The sequence below is a fragment of the Bubalus kerabau genome, chromosome 2, assembly GCF_029407905.1.
Source record: "Bubalus kerabau isolate K-KA32 ecotype Philippines breed swamp buffalo chromosome 2, PCC_UOA_SB_1v2, whole genome shotgun sequence".
NCBI lineage: Eukaryota > Metazoa > Chordata > Mammalia > Artiodactyla > Bovidae > Bubalus > Bubalus kerabau.
In genome coordinates, this window is record NC_073625.1 from 41,791,463 (window position 1) to 41,804,880 (window position 13,418).

At 39.0% G+C, this 13,418-nt stretch overlaps 1 protein-coding gene and 1 long non-coding RNA gene across 2 annotated transcripts in view; one reads left to right on the forward strand and one right to left on the reverse strand.

Annotated features, from left to right (window-relative positions):
* The window catches only part of LOC129643261 (uncharacterized), a 33,691-nt gene extending 28,879 nt beyond the window's left edge, over positions 1–4,812 (reverse strand). The window contains exon 1 of the long non-coding RNA XR_008710201.1: positions 4,575–4,812. This is a non-coding gene — a long non-coding RNA (uncharacterized LOC129643261). The remainder of the gene's footprint in view (positions 1–4,574) is intronic.
* CSMD1 (CUB and Sushi multiple domains 1) overlaps positions 1–13,418 on the forward strand; it is a 1,679,419-nt gene that overhangs the window by 351,181 nt on the left and 1,314,820 nt on the right. The gene's annotated exons all lie outside the window — the stretch shown is intronic.

Consider the following 13,418-nt stretch of genomic DNA (forward strand, 5'->3'; position numbering starts at 1 on the left):
TAAATCCTCAAGGAGGAGCTGCAGGAGTCTCAACCGTTTCCCTCTCAGCACACCTGAGGAGTAGAACATATGTTTATTCCCCCATAATGGTTGGACTTAGTAAAAAAGATGCATTAAACAACTATTTAGTGAATGGCTGAAATGCATCAGCTACTTTGCTGTGTAAAAGGAAGCTTCTTGGGGCCAGGGACTGTGCATAAAGAGTACAAGCCCAAAAATATGAGTGAGCTGGGGGTGACTTCAGCTGGAAAGTCACAACTCCATCCCTCTGTCAAGTCAGCCTCCAGGGAGGATTCCTGAGCCCAGACTCTGAGCTCTTAGTAAACACAACAAACCCCGCCTCTCCCTCTTTCCCTCCTGCTTCTAAGTTTGCTGTTCCTCCTTCCTTGTGATAAGCTCGGTCCATCTGAAAGCTCCTGTTCACCATCATGCCTGCTGGTGGATTCCATACGCTTCTGCATTTTTAAAGCGGCGGCAGTCTCCATGACACGTTAATTGGAAAAATCACTGTCTGTATCACTTTTGACTCAATTAAAAAAAAAAAAAAGACTATTATGGAGGTAATCTCTCTCTCTTTCACACACACACATATAAGGAAATAGTCTTGGTAAAGCAGAGACTTAATGAAAGTCTGATTACCCCAGACTGTATAATTTTTACAAAAGAAAACACTTGGAACAGCATTTATTTACTCTAAAACATTCCTGGAGCTATCTACTAGATCACAACAAAAGCAGAGTCAAAGGTGAAAAAATAATAACTGTCCTGAAAGATCATGCCGGAGATTACAGCTCCTGCATCTGTGGTCCCGCGCTCCTGGCATCTCAGCACCCTCTGTGGTTTAGAGGGAATATCTCGATTGCTTGAGGTTTCAAGTGGTTATTAAAAAGGTTAACAGCAATGAGTGTTTGCCTTTTAAAAACCACTTTATTCTACTCAAGGATTAATATATTTCTCACTGTGATATTTCCAAATTTCAACAATGCTTGAATTTTCAAAGGAGAGAAAATATGAGCAAAGGATAATCATGAGATTTCTCATTCTGTATTTATGAGTTAAGAGAAGGTCATATTATTTTGCATATTTTAGTACATATTTGCCATTATGATATTTCTGTGGTTTTTTTTAAAAATTGATGCAAAGACTATTAAAGTATATAATGCAGAATTCAGTGTTGAAAGGACTCTCAAGAAGAATGAAAAAAGTTGAATTGATTACCCTGTGTAAAATATGTTTTGAACTTAGAACCAATTAATTGCATTGATTCAGTTATTGTTTACAGCTCAGTTGAATTATGGCTCTACATTGGCTTCATTAGCTATTTAAAAAATCATATTTATGTTAACATTAATGTTGTATGACAAAATGCTTTTACATCTTAAAACCAAGATCATATATTTCAGAATATCTGGCAGAATTCTGGGTAAATACTGTTTGTTAACTGATTTCTAGAAACCTAATTTTCTAATTTATTGGTTCATTTTTCATGCAGCTTTTGTTCTTATGTCAGACATTGATTCTTTCATGAAGGTAAAGCATTGGAAGATATGTATGTGATCCAGATGCATGAACGGGAAAAATGACTGACTGCCATATGTGTATGTGTACCTGCAGTTTTCTCTAAGGTATTTTGACATGGCATCTCACAGCACTTGTTAATAAAATGGACTGCAGTGAGTAGAACATTGGGGGTTAAAATCTGTTCTCATTTCTTAGAAAAATAGTTCTTGTTATTCAGTTGGTAAATCATGCCTGACTCTGGGACCCCGTGGACTGCAGCACACCAGCCTTCTGTGTCTTCCACTATCTCCTGAAGCTTTCTCAAATCCATGCCCACTGAGTCAGTGATTCCATCCAACCATTTCAACCTCTGTCATACTGTTCTCCTCCTGCCCTCAATTTTTCACAGCATCAGGGTCTTTTCCAGTGAGTCAGCTCTTCAGATCAAGTGGCCAAAGTGTTAGAGCTTCAGCTTCAGCATCAGCCCTTTCAATGAATACTCAAGGTTGATTTCCTTTAGGATGGACTGACTTGATATCCTTCTTGTCCAAGGGACATTCAAGACTCTTGTCCAGCACCACATTTTGAAAGCATCAGTTCTTTGGGTTTCAGCCTTATTTATGGTCCAATTCTCACGTCTGTACATGCCTGGATGCAGATGGTATTGACCATTCTAACCTGGTGACAGGGGTGGGGTGGGGAGAGGCAGGACTGGTACCGACCCTTTCCTACTACCATTCAGGACCCACTTCAGACACTCTCCTGTGGAGGCTCATTACTGCTGCTGTTAGAAACTGTCAAAATGTTTGGTACTTGAACATACACTCTAGTATATTTTTTCTACATGGCGTTCATGTATGAACGTTTTATCTATCCAAGAGAAGCTGAATTTCTCAGTGAAAGGATCCATTTGGTTTTATTCTCCCACTAAAACCATAGCTTGTCAGGCTGGAAAGATGACTGTGGTGCAGACAGAACCACTGGAACTTTCACCTTTCCCTCTTTAATTATACAGCCTTGAGTTATGTTTCTGAAGCATGCTGAACTCTCAGACGTGCATGTGTGTGTGGTCAGTCATGTCCAACAATTTGCGACCCCAGGGACTGTAGCAAACCAGGCTCTTCTGTCCACGAAATTCTCCAGGCAAAAGTACTGGAGTAGGTTGCCATTTTCTTCTCCAGGGGCTCTTCCTAACCTGGGGACTGAACCCACATCTCTTGCATTTCCTGCATTGGCAGGCAGATTCTTTCCCAACTGTGTTACTTGATTGAACTACAACTGATACTTGATTGAACTATCACGTATGTTGTAATTTCTCGAGCAACAGCGTAAACTTTACCAAATGGTAAACTTTACCAAATGGTAAATTTAGAGACCCTGTTACATCGATGATGGACACTATCCCAAGAGAGCTCTTCTCAAACAGGAGCACTGTTGTGAAATTTCTCAGTAACTGAGAGTTCAGTTGTCCATATGAGTGTGTGATCCCTAATGCGTTTGTGTGTGAACATGTGATTTTGTATTCTAGTGTAGAAATTTGATACCAGAATATTTAGTCACTATTTTCATTTTTTCTCATCTAAAAATTTGGATTTAGATATTATATACAATATTAAAGTGATTATTTTCACTAATACTTATATCTTCCCATATTTTCACTAATAGTTATATCTGCCCATATTTTCACATTATCGTCACATACCTTGGGTTTACTTCCTTCCTGTATTTCCAAGCCATTTGAGAGCATTTATAAACAACTTTGGAACAATAAAAACAAGTTATTCTAAGGGAATCCTGTCCCACTTGGTAAAATAACATAACATGCTATATAAATAATGCAATTGTTGTGTCTCAAGAAGCTGAATAATTAGTACTTTGGTCCATTAATTAAAATTATAGGCCTTACGCTTAACCAGAATATTGAACTGACACTAAGAAATGAACCTTTACAGAAACCCCACAGATAATTGGAAAGGCTTTGAATTAGTCCATGAGTGCACAGTATTCTCTGGCATACATTAAACTATATAAGAAAGTACTAGTCATTATATAAAAAAATGTAGGTGAAACAAAATATATGTGAAGACTGGCATCAAGTGAATAATCATTTGCTGTTATGCCCCCCCCCCCCTTATTTTTAGGATTTCTTTTAACACTACATCAGAGAGTTACAGCCTATACGGACACATAGGAACATGGATGGTATTCTTCAAGAAAGAAACAGAAGGGAGAAATGAATCTGTGATGTTCTCTGGTTGGCTGTTGGCATGTTGCATTCCCAGCTGTAATACAACCGTCAGATCCATTAGCTATGAAATACCATTGCTTTACAAATGAGGGAGACCTACCAGTTTCAGTACTTATTTGTCTCTTATGACTTTGTGGCTGTTTTGCAGTTATGGCATTCAGACAGCTGGTCTCAGATTCTGCCTTGCTTTGCTGGGGTAGAGGGGTCATCTCCAAATAAGTTACCCTAACACACACACACACACACACACACACACACACACACGCACATACCAAAAGCTTCCAGGCATTTTTTGAAACTTATTATAGATTTCTTTTAGAAAAAAAATTCTTAACTTTCAGAAACCTGTCTAGAAAATTGTCCTCTTTACTCTAAGGAGCATTTTCTAGAAGAGAGAGTAAGATATTTCAAAGAGGAAGTCATCTCCACTATGGAAAGGAAGGTTTCAGATGCACTGACCCCACGTTTTTCCATTTTCCACGTTGGTCCCCACTGAGGAGAAAACATTTTTCAAGCTTTCTTCACATCATTGGACATTACACATGGCACACAGGCAGGCACGTCCCAGAAACTACCCCCCAGATACACAGCTACAGACGTAGTAAAGCATACACCCCAGACACACACCACACCCGTGCACACCAAAAACTGTACACAAACACAACACACAGGGCACACACCATGCACCGCACGTATGGCTTGAAATGACTTCACCTCCTGATGCTTAGAGAAACGACATTGTGTTAGAGAAAACACCCTTATATTCCCTTCTATAAATAATATGCAGCTCCTTATTTTGCCACACACTTTCTCTTTTGTCACTTACCTGAGTGTAAAGCTCAAAGTTCAAAGCATGGTCTGAGAGGCAGGTCCATTGCCCTGGCACCATTTTGCACTTGTTGGTCTGTGTCCCCTCTTTCTACTCAACTTCTACTCTTTCTCAGTGAGGCTTTGTCCTGAATTTCAAAGCCTCTAAATCATCTTATCACAGTCTCTCAGTATGTGGTGTACTAGATAAGTCAACTGGATGTTATTCCACCCTGGCTGAACTCTGTAGCTGCCCATATAGGTTTTCAGTCCCATTGGTTATCAAAGCATCAAGCTGCTAGTTTACAGTCTCCCCTCCCTGACCTGTATTCTATCCTATTTCCTGTAGTTCTGGGGACTCAAAATTAAACACATTTTTTATTTCATAAGTCAGTTGTCTACCTAGGGTCCAAACCTACATCAGGAGAAATGTTGTTTTGGAATGGTTTGCTCAGTAGAGCAGGTAAGCTGTGTTTGTTTCGTCCTAACACATTTCGAGGATATGATCCATGGACTCAGATGCTCATCATAGCCTCTCAACTTGGAGTCACATAAGAATGGTCATAGAAGAACGATTACAGCCAAGCTTTGCCCTGTTCTGTCTCCTAACTTTGTGCCTCCGTGTAGATCTGCATTATTTCTCTTCTGAAAGATTAGTGTATGTTGGGGTCTTATATCAGCCTTTGCGGTTAGTGTGTGTTGATCTGTAACTGAGCTGTGGATAATAATATATGGGAGCAGGGTTATGAACAAGGAAAGGAGAACATGCTGAGGATGAGAGCTAGAAGTGAGAACTCACAAGGAGATGGTGAGGAAGCAACCTCGCAGAGACAGGCGGTTCAGGTTGGCATCAGCAGAGGCGGTGGTGGTAGTGATGGCATAGACAACGTGGCTGGCACAGGAGCAGGGGGACGGGACCAGGACAGTGACAAGTGGAAGAAGAGTGGGTCTGGGAGGTGCTTGGGGTAGAATCGAATGATGCTGAAAAATGGAAGCATCACTGCAGATTTTGCAAAAGGAGAGAAAAATGATTATCAGAGTTGTTCTTAATCTGAAGATCATAGGGATGGGCTGGGGCTCTGAAGCATGGAAGAAAGAAAGGCTGATTGGGATAATCTTACAGCAGGTCCACTCGAGGTAGTCAGGGGCTTTGTTCACATGAGGAAGAGGTTTTGGAAGATGAGACTATTAAATGCAAATATGCTATCAACTGCACACGGTCAATATCTGGGTCCCTCCAGTGCATGAATGAGACTGAACAGATCTGAAGTCTGAGCAGTAAGGAAAGGGAGAGGATGGTGAACACACAAGGGGGTGGACAGGGAGCTGGGTTATTTGTTTTGTTTTTTTTCTTTTTTTTTTTAAGATGATAATTAAATTCCAAGAAGAGCATTGGGTACTAATAATTAGAGAAATGAGATCTCTCACAAAGACTGAAGACTTCAGAATGTTAAAGTGATAAAACACTCCTCATAGCCCAGACTTTTACAATGAGGTCAGGCATATTTCTGACCTATTCAATATTTCTTTGAATTCAGCATTAAAAAAAAAAAATCAGGCTAAAGAACTAAGACTATAAAGACAATGCAAATGGTGATAATAAAAAAGTAGAGCTGGCATTTTTCCTTTCATATCTATCATCTAGCGTCTGAAATTAAGAAGGTCAGTGGTACAACGAGACTGCTATATATTACTCATGATGTCGTGTATTGAATACAGTCTTTGGAGAGCACTTAAAAATTTTATGTCAGAGAACTTTAAGATGTTTTCAAATTTACTGAAGTAACCTTTCTCCTAGGCACTGAAACAAACTAAATACATTTTTTTAGATTGCATACTTAAATATGTCTTCAATATTAAAAAATATTTAAAAATAAAAAGTAACTTCACAATTATGAAGAATCGTAAGACATCTAAATGTCCTATGATGTAAAATGATTAATTATGTTATGTCCTTAATGTACCGTAATACTGAATATATACTATGAAACCATTAAGGGACTATCTGTGACTATGTAGCAATATGAACATGATTCTGCAATACAGTTTAGTTTAAAAAAAAAAAGACTATAAAATGATAAGTGTTCTGATAACATTTGAGAATGTACGCACTGGAGAAAGGCTGGAGGGCCTTACACAGGCCATGATGGTGAAGCTAAAGCATTGCCACCATTCCTCAGAGTGTTGAATTTCATGTATCAGTTCATCATGCAGAATATACATAGGTCAATACCTTCATCCGTTCTCAAAGCTTGTTTGCAATCCAAACATGAAAGAGATTGTTCTTTCTTTGCAGGAGACACATTTTGCATAAACACATACTCTGTGATTTTAGGACGACATTGCATCTCTTCATGTGCCCTTCAAATAGAAATCTTAAGTGGATTCTGTATTAAAAGGTTAATTTTTCCATCTTGCCTGTTTTTTTTTTTTTTTTTTTTTTTTTTTGTACCTTTCCTTTCGTTATAGTGAGAAGGCTGGTACTCTGAAGTGTTCTTCAAAACTGTGCTTTCCTCAGGGAAACCACTGCCTGTAAAAGCACATTAACTTTGCAGTGATTATGTCTGCCCAGTGGTGTAGCTTACTTCCTGTTTAATAAATTATGCCTTTCACTTAAGCTGATGAAGTAGTATGCTAATCTCACACCAGGGTCGTGGCAGGGGTCTTTAGACTCCAGCTCTGGCCACACCTCTGTCACTGCCTTGCTCTGTGTCTGCCAAAATTGTCAGCTGTGGGTGATTGTCTCCGCTCAGTTCCCAGCTATTGGAAATGGCTAGTTTTGCTCAGCCCTAAGCTTTAGACGAGTTTTGCCCTTCCATTGTGGGGAGTGCATTTATAAAAGTACTTCCTATTCTTGGGTTTTAAAAAATCTCGACTTTTTAAAATAGATTCTAGCACACATTTGTAGAGTATCAATTATTTTATCCAGTGGCCAGAGCACCTACTGTGGCATATGCAGCCTTTAAAATGAACACACCCCTATGCTGGAAAATGAACCTCAGTCGGGGAAGTATAGCTGTCCCTCGGATCCTAAAGGACAGCTGGCATTATCATTCAATACTTAGTTAGGAAACTAAAACTTGATAATAGGAGCAGTCCCCCTTCATTTCCTTATGAAATATGGATACTTTAGAAGGATTAAGCACCCTTTTCTGTTTAGTTCTGTTAAAGGATTGAGGGAATAGGAATTTGGAGACAAAAACTCAAGTGATTTCCTGAATGATAATCACAGCTAAGGTGTGAATGAAGATACTCATTAAATGCAATATTTATTCATTGGCATATTATATCTAATTCAGGGGTCCCCATCCTCCGAGATCTAATACCTGATGATCTAAGGTGAAGTTGATGTAATGATAATGGAAATAAAGTGAGTCATCCCCAATCAACTCCCCAACTTCCCCCAGTCTGCAGAAAGATTGTCTTCCACAAAACTGGTCTCTGGTTTCAAAGAAATTGGGGAACACTGGATTGATTCTCCCTGTAGAGGTTTATCAGCTTCAAATTGGAGATGTTTCCTAGCTGTCAGCATTGGGTGTAAAAGAAGTCAGAGGAATCTGATTCTATATGTGAGGAGGAAGTGTAATGGAAAGTGAAAGTTATATTCCTGTAAAACCCCTCAAATTAAAAGGGTAAAACTGAAGTTTGAATTAGAACTTGATCACTTACTGGCTGAGTAACCTAGAGCAAGTCCACGGTTTTGGAATGAATTTCATCTCCTATATAATTTGGACGATAATAATTCCTCTGTTGGTTTCACAAGCTTAATGTGATAATCAAATCGGATGTGTCTAAGAAATCAGTTTAGCGTGTAAAATCAATATCTTGTATAATCTATTACATTCTACAGTAGATATGATACCCATTAATTAAGAAAAAAAAAAAAACCTCCTTAATTTGGCATGCAGGGCCCTTTGTAATTAGAGTAAAGCAACTTTAAATCTAATTTTTCACCCCAACTAGATTATTCTCCCAAATGTGAATTAGTTTATGTCCGGCTCACACCCATTAGGAAACGCGTATCGTGTGTAAACAAATGTGGATTGCGTTTCTAATGTTAGGCGCTGGAGGTTCACACATTTCAGTGGTGGCTTGTGCGTCTCCCCGTTCTCTCTCCTCGCCCCTTCTCAGTCTCTCATGGGCACCTTTCCAGTCGTAGCTTTTGGGGTCTAGGAAGGAGGAGGAGGCAGAGGGAGGGAGAGACACCCGCTGGGGTTTCACCCTCCCTAGAAAAGTGACCCCCCCACCCCGAGTCCACTGCAGCTGGCCTCTCCTCCCGACGCCCCATCCAGAGGTGCCGCGTGGCCACTGCAGCTGCGGGCAAGCATGAGGAAGGAGTTTCCCTTTACAGCGTCTCTGGGGAAATTCAGGGCTGGTAAGGATGTCGAATGTTGAAAATTAGCATTGGGTGAGCATAGGAAACACAACAAATGACTTCTTGTTTAGTATATAACCGAGAGGGTTTTTTTAGTTATAAATGAAGGATTTTTGGTATCTGTGGTATGATAATAAGATGCTTACTCTTGCTGCCTTTAAAAAAAAATTTGCTCAGTACTTGAGTATGGTTAAGTAAATATTATAAATAGTATTGTTGCTTTTTTCCATTATATTTTCTAAGAGTAGAAAATAATGAAAGAGATGATGCTTCTGTTAATGGAAACTTTTAAAATATACGTGAGCACCTTTTATTTTGGTGAGCCCAAAATACTCCTTTACTAACTAATTTTCAGAGAAAGTTTTTGGCCCTAGAGAAAAGCAACATGTCCTTTAATTCTCTCTAAATCACTTAAAATTTTTCAGCATGGAATAATTTTTCATGTGTACTTCCTTTTGGAAGACGAGATGGGTGGAATTCAAACATTTATATATTTTATTCATATATGCTTGACATACAACATATTAATTTCAGGTGTACCTCTTAATGATTCAATATTTGTATGTACTGCACAGTTATCAACCCATCAAGTTTAGTTGAAACACATCAACACATATAATTAGAAAATTTATTTTCGTGATGAGAATATTTCAAATATAATTGAGCAACTTTCAAATATACAGTAAAGCATCATTAGTCATCATGTTGTACATCACATTCCATTGCTTATTTATTTTTTTAAGTGGGAGTCTGTATTTTTGGGGCTTCCCTGATAGCTCAGTTGGTAAAGAATCTGCTTGTGATGCAGGAGACCCAGTTCAATTCCTGGGTTGGGAAGATCCACTGGAGAAGGGATAGGCTACCCACTCTAGTATTCTTGTACCTCCCTTGTGGCTCAGCTGGTAAAGAATACACCTGCAATGCTGGACCTGGGTTCAATCCCTGGGTTGGGAAGATGCCCTGGAGAAGGAAAAGGCTGCTCACTCCAGTATTCTGGCCTGGAGAACTCCATGGACTATACAGCCCATGGTGTCACAAAGACTCGGTCATGACTGAGTGACTTCCACTTTCACTTGTACTTTTTGATCCCTTTCACCCCTTCTTCAAACCCCCGATCCTCTAGCTTTTTTTCACTATATCTAGGAGCTTGTTGTTTGTTTTTTACATTCTACATTTAAGTGAAATTGTACAGTGTTTGTCTTTCTCTAACTTAGTTTATTTAGCATAATGCTCTCTAGGTCCATCCATGTTGTTGCAAATGGCATTATTTCATCTTTTTTTCTGGCTGAGTAATATTACATTGTGAATTTATACCACATTTTCTTGATCCATTCATCCGTGGATCCAGACACTTAGGTTGTTTCTGTAACTTGGCTGTTGTAAACAGTGCTGTGGTGAATATGAGGTGCGTATATTTTTGAGTTAGTGTGTTCATTTTCTTTGAATAAATGCCCAGAAGTGGAATTGTTGGATTATATGGTAATTCCCAGGTGACGCTAATGGTAAAGAACCTGTCTTCCAGCGCAGGAGATGTAAGAGACATGGTGGGTTTGGGAGATCTCCTGGAGGAGGGCACAGCAACTCATGCCAGTATTCTTGCCTAGAGAATCCCATGGACAGAGGAGCCTGGCAGGCTACAGTCCAGTCCATGGGCTCGCAAAGAATTGGACATGACTGAAGCAACTTAGCATGCATGCATAGTAATTCTACTTTTAATTTAAGGACCTTCAATATAGTTTTCCAGAATAGCAACACCAATTTGCTGTCTCACTAACAGTGCACATCTGAACTAACACATGTTATTTCTTATCTTCTTGATAATGGAAATGTGTGGGAGTATGCATCATTGTGGTTTTGATATGCATTTCCCTGATAATTAGTGATGATGATGAGCGTCTTTTCATGGTCCTGATGCCCATCTGTATGTCTTCTTTAGAAAAATATGTATTCAGTTTCTATGTCCATTTTTAATTCAAATTGATTTTATTTTATTTATTTTTTGCTATTGAGTTCTATGACGTCTTTATATATTTTGAATATTAATTTTTTATCTGATAAGAGTTGTGTCTTTGTGACCCCATGGACTCTAAACATCCAGGTTCCTCTTTCGATGGGATTTTCCAGGCAAGAATACTGGAGTGAGTAGCTATTTTATTCTCCAGGGGATCTTTCCCACCCAGGGATCAAACCTGGGCTTCCTGAATTGCAACCAGATTCTTTACCAACTGAGCCACCCAGGAAGCCCCTTATCTGATATGTTAATATTATGTTAAGTCACTTCAGTCGTGTCCAGCTCTTTGCGACCCTATGGACTATAGCTTGCCAGTCTCCTCTGTCCATGGGATTCTGCAGGGAAGAATACTGGAGTGGGTTTCCATTCCATTTCCTTATCTGATATAATTTGCAAATATTTTCTCCCTTATGTAAGTTGCCTTTTCATTCTGTAGATGGTATCCTTTGCTGTGCAGAAGCTTCTTAGTTTGATGTAGTCCCACTTGCCTATGTTTGCTTTTATTGCCTTTTGCTTATTGTGTCAGATCCCTCAAATCATCACAAAGACACATGTCAAGGAACTTGCAGCCAATATTTTCTTCTTAGAGTTTTATGGCTTCGAGTTTATATTTAAGTCTTCAACCTATTTTGATTTGATATTTGTATATGCTGTAAGATACTAGTCAGATCTCTTTCTTTTGTATGTGGCTGTCTAGTCTTTCCAACACCAATACCATTGTCTGAAGAGACGGTCCTTTCCTCATCATATATTCTTGGCTTCTTTGACTTATGTGACCACATGGGCATGAGTTTATTGCTAGGCTCTCTATTCTCTTCCATTGACCCATGTGTCAGTTTTTATGCCAATACCATACTTTTTTGATTACTATAGCTTTGTACTATAGTTTGAAACCAGTGTGTGTGTGTGTGTGTGTGTGTGTGTGTGTGTGTGTGTCTATATGAGAGAGAGAGAGAGAGAGAGAGATTCTGTACAAATTTTAGAATTGTTGGCTCTATTTCTGTGAACAATGCCATTGGGATTTTTCCAGAGACAGTTTTGGATCTGTAGGTTGCCTTGGATAGTATGGACATTTTGAAAATATTAATTCTTTCCATTCATGAGCACTAGAATTAAAAAAAAAAAAAAAAAAAAAGATGGTGCTCACAAATCTCTGTCCCCACAGAACCTCCAGCTGGTCCCTAAGTTGTACCAGGACTGCTGCCTGCTCTGGAGGTCCAGGCTCCATGGTCAGCAGATGAGCCTCTCCTATACCAGGTCTGGGTGATTCTCAAACTGCTGCTTTGTACTGGACCACGGTGGGTTAATACACATCCCAGCTCTTTAAGAGCCATTTCCCAGGTCACTGCAGCCTGTGGGGGGTGGACATATGAACCCCACGGGTTTTTAGGGCTACATGCTTTGGAAGTTCAGTTTCAGTCTTAAAAGTTTGGGTGCCTGATGAGGGGTTCCAAGTTTTCACTCCTGGAGAAACTCTGGGTTTTGAGTTCTCTCCAGATTATGGATCACTGCTCTGGTTTATGGTGAGATTGTATCTCAGCCTTGCCTACTTGCTCAGTGTTTTACTTGCTTCCTTGTTTGTTTTTTCCTCCTCAGTTGACCACTTTCTTTGAATGAGTTGTCCCAGTAGTTACCATGTATTTTCAGAGGAACTGTGGTTCAGTGTGTCCTTGGAAGGCAGTGAATTCAGGCTCTTCCTGTATCGTCATGTAGAACCAGAACCTCTCTATTTCCTCTTCTTTGATTTTATATTGTTTAAAAATTGCCATATCTGTTATTCCTGATTGTGAGTTTATTTGACATATGTAGTGGTGAGGTTCTGGACACATTCACATAAATCAAAATAAGTAGTTTTTTTTTTTTTTTTTTTTTTTTTCTGGAAAAAAAACAAAAAACTGTGTGTTAGTTTGAATGGTGAGTCATCTTGGAGGTCAAGAATTCTGCTGCCAAATCTGTCACCCAGCCCTGACAAATAAGGTATCAGTGTGACCCACTTGTAGCTTGTATGTAGCTTGTAGATAAGCTGACGATGTCCAGTCAGTATGGGATAAATTTGAATTGTATTCGGTAAAGAACACAGTGATTTAATAAGAGGAGGAGAAGAATTTTGAATGCATGATACAGATGAAGCAGTAGAGATGAATGATGTTGAACATTGATTAGCTGGTTTATTTATTTATTTTTTTGTTTGTTTTTCTTTTAAGATTCAGGTTAAAGGAGCTTTCAAATCATGTCCCTCTTAATACCATACCTAAATTATAGGGCTTTTTCCTTATGTATCCTTGGTAAATTTTGAGTTATTCATTTAATAATTCTTATATTTTAAAAATGTTTTCATGATTGTTTTACATATCTTTACATTTTATCACACTCAGAATAAAAAGCAAAGCTTTGATGATCTTCTCCACATATTACCTTAGAGCATCACTCAAGCTCCTCGCCCTATTTAAAAGTGCACCTACTTTTCTCCAGTAATT